Genomic DNA, 3,896 nt, shown 5'->3' with positions numbered 1-3,896 from the left:
CTGCCAGCCCCGTGGGGCTTTGCCTCCCTGCCCCCCAGCTCTGCTCCCCTGGGGCTGAGGTTCCTCATGGTGCCATGCACGCAGTGCTGCAGGGAGGCTGCACACCTCCCAGTGCTGAGGAAAGCTGAGATGTTAGAAATGAAATCTGGTCTGTGGGGCATGGACGCCCTGATGCCTGGCCCTACAGTTCTGCATGTCTGAGCACATGGAGCTCAGCCCTGCACCAAGGCTCATCACCAGCCAGAGAACACCTAGGCTGGAAATGAAATGCAGGGTAAAGACAAAGAGTTTCCTTTCCATCACCTACATAGTTCAAAACAAAGGTGCTGCAGCCCCCTGTTTTCTCACCAAATCCATGTCAGCAGTGAAATGGATCACACACTGTGGTGCTGAGGGTCCTTCAGCCCCAGTATCTGTGCAGGCAGCACAGTGCTGCTTTGGAGCTCCTCTTCCACCCACACTATGCTCTCTGTTCTTGTGCCAGGGTGTGGTGAAGAATAGGTGCAGATTTTAACCTCTATAGCACACTAAATCACATATATTTGTTTTCCATCATGCTGGGAAAACGTCCCTGAGGAACCATGTTAAATTTGGGCTTTAAAAGCACCAGTTTAGCTATTATGAGTTTTCTGTGCTTGTTCTATTCAGGGAATGTTTGGCTTGAACACAGTATGTAGAAGAAATAACATCAGCTCAACTGTTTTAAGGCTGATTGACACCTTGGGTTTTTTTTCTTCCCTTGTAATCTGAAGCGAAAGGAAAAATATAAAGGGAAGCAGACACTCATTTAAAAGAAATTATTTCCTTGCCTACAGTCCCTGATCAGGGCTGCCCGTGCAGGGAGAGCGAGATCTCATAACAAGCCTTTCGTGGATTCTTTTTCACATCATTTTTGTTCAGGTTTTGGTGGCGGATGAACTGTATTTCATCAAAGTTTAGAGGAAATTCAAAGTGAAGTTAAGGAAGTTGCTGTAAATGAGAAAAAAATTCCCAACAAACCCTTTCATTCTAGCTTAACATATCAGCCAAATCAGGAAACAGCTGTAGCAGAAATATTGTTTTTAATAATCAGGGAGAGAAACGGCAGCTCAGCTTTCGTTGGAACAGTGACCCCCAATGGCGAGAGAGAAGCGGGCGCCTGGAGGAGAGGTGCGGGCTGACGGCGAGCAGAGCTGGAAGCGGGGAGCTGGGATCTGGGCGATAGGAAATGGGTGGTGGGAGATGGGAGGTGGGCGATAGGAGATGGGTGGTGGGAGATGGGAGGTGGGCGATAGGAGATGGGTGGTGGGAGATGGGAGGTGGGCGATAGGAGATGGGTGGTGGGAGCTGGGAGCTGGGAGCTGGGTGATGAATTTTGGGCACAAAGGCATCAGCCGGGCCAGAACTACCTGTGTACAGCCAAAATGAAGTCCCTCAGAGAGAGTAGGGAGACCTCAAAACAAAATGAACCGCTGCCAGCCAGGGCATATGGGAAGTGCCATATGCTGGTGCAAGGTGCACAGTGCACAGTGCCCCTCGGCTGCTTGGGCACTGCAGGACATGGCAGGGGAACCTGCAGGATGCAGCATCCTCAGGATGTGGGGACATTGCCTGAAGGCTGGGGGTCAGGCTGGTGGCTGTGGTCTGTTCCGTGACCTGCTGTTGGGCACAGGATGACCCCACTGCTCTCCCAGCACCGTGTGAGGTCTGAACACCAAGCAGCAGAACATGTCCTGCACACATTGCCTCAGCACTCTGCCTTTCTAGGAAGGCAAGGGCAGAAGACAGAGAAAGGGAAGCTTGCTGCTCACAGGAAGGACCGAGGGAAGTCACTGTGCAGTGGCTGCAGAAATGAGCCTCTGTCTGGCTGCTGAATGTCTGTGTCTTTACAGTTACAGAACTTGAAGTGCCTGATGCGGTAGGTGCAAGATATTCCTTTTCTTTCTGGTCAGTACTCATAGCCTTGTGGTTGAATGGTTTGCTTATCCTGACAGAATGTCATCTGGTTTGGCTTTGATTTTGCAAATAATCCACCTCCAGCTATGAATGCTCTCACTCCAAGATAGCCTTAACTTCCCTACCGCCACGGGGCATGGGATGATTTCCTGACGGTTAAGGGGAGATGAAAGGATTTGTGCCCTTGTCCTTTTCCCTCGTTCTGAGAAGTAAACAATAAAGTTTAAGCATTCCTGCAGAAAATTTGTAAAAATGTGAGAAGACAGTAGAGGCCAAATAATTATCCATAATCAATACTGTTAAAGTCAATGGACTCTACATGTCCTCTTGTAATAGACTTCGTTCTGGGCTGTACCTTGACAGTTTATTTAGAAATATGAACTCTGTAAGGAATGGCTATTTGCCTATGTAATCTTGTTAAAGTCATAAATTCGGTTGGTCTGAAGTCTGTATCACTGAAGCCAGCTGGAACTAAATGTTTTGATAGCTAAAAAATGGATCATTGAAGAAAATTCTGAAATAATGGGACTAATGAGTTGCCAAGAGAACTGTTTACATGGGCCTAAGTGAAATTATCATAGAAGAGGTGAAAGAAATTTTTGACCCATGTCTTAAATTCTTGCTTAGTCAAGTTATGCAGACAAATAGACTATATAATAGGATATATTTATAAAACAGAGCTGATTAGTGATGTTGGTGTCTTATGCAACCTACATCCAGCATTAAATCAAATTAATTTATTGGTGATTTTGTTGATGAGCACACGCCGATGCTCCCATGGTGTGAATTTCAATAACTTGCTTTCCACTTTGGAGTCCATAATTCTATTATTTGAGACACTTCATTGTTACAGATAACACATTTTAAGTGATATTATTTATGCCGTTTCATCTTGTCACTTAGGTTCTTGCTCAAGTTCATTAATGTATTGTGCTCCTCTCTGTACAAGAGGGTGCAGCAAGAGCAATTGATTTTAAGTCCACACAATGACTGATGATATCAAGCATGTTTACTGCTTTGACACTGCTGACTAGATGCTAATGTTGCAGAGATAAACATGATGTCATTTTATGCAATTAAACACTTAATATAGAGCAGGTAATGATTTTGTAAACTTGGCACATGCAAGCAGCAACTTTTAAACTTATTAATAGAAGTGGGATGAAGCCACAAGTGATAGACACACCCCCAGGTGGGGTCACCAAACCCATCTTTTCCAGGGGATCGTTCTGCTGAGTTTGGATGAAGGCGTCTGAAATGCATCCCCAGCAGCTTGTGAGGAGGAGACAACAGATTGGAACCAGCCCAAGATGTTTCCTATGTACTTCTGTGCTTACTGCCCCATTGTTGTGTTGGAAAGTTGGAAAACGGGACCATTGAGAGGGGAGTGGGCTGGTGGCTTGGGGGGCACCATCCTTTCAAACAACTGTGTCTGGTCATGTTTGGTTTTCATTTCTTCCCAAAGTCTCTGGGACATGCCTGGGTTAATATTGCAGTTTATCAACAATCAGTGCTGCAGAAATAGGCTCTCTTTGGGTGATATTTAATAAGGTTGGAAATGAGAATATGACTATGCTGATGTAGGAGACAGGAATGAGAATTTTAATGAGGGTTTGTGTTTAGTAAAAGGTTAATAAATTTTAATTAAATTAAACCAATAAAGTCCAATATTTGCTTAGCATATCAAAGTTCTGTTTGGGGTGGCATTGTGTGAAACGCTCGCTCACACTGCTCTAACACACGTGCTGCCTCCTGCCCCAGGCAAAGCAGGAATTGGAAAACCAATCGACGCCTCTGTCACACTGAGGGACTGGGTGAGGTGTTTGCTGTGGCACGTGCTGAAGATAATCAGACCTCAGTGTGAAAATGCATCTTTGTAGGAGCAGTTGGAGTTTGGTCCTGGAAACTCATTGCATTTCCTTTAGGAAGACCAGTGCCTGGGGCTGTGCAGCACAGCTTGG

The 3,896-nt window shown here is 45.6% G+C and overlaps 1 long non-coding RNA gene across 1 annotated transcript; it reads left to right on the top strand.

Annotated features, from left to right (window-relative positions):
• Positions 1–1,702: 1,702 nt before the first annotated feature.
• Positions 1,703–3,623, top strand: LOC146757438 (uncharacterized). Its single transcript, XR_014936349.1, has 2 exons — positions 1,703–1,897; positions 3,156–3,623. It is a non-coding gene; the product is annotated as an uncharacterized LOC146757438 (long non-coding RNA).
• The last annotated feature ends 273 nt before the right edge of the window (positions 3,624–3,896 follow it).

Source organism: Coturnix japonica, chromosome 21 (assembly GCF_054131305.1).
Source record: "Coturnix japonica strain WE chromosome 21, WE-NBRP24, whole genome shotgun sequence".
NCBI lineage: Eukaryota > Metazoa > Chordata > Aves > Galliformes > Phasianidae > Coturnix > Coturnix japonica.
This window is presented reverse-complemented; position numbering and strand designations above follow the sequence as displayed.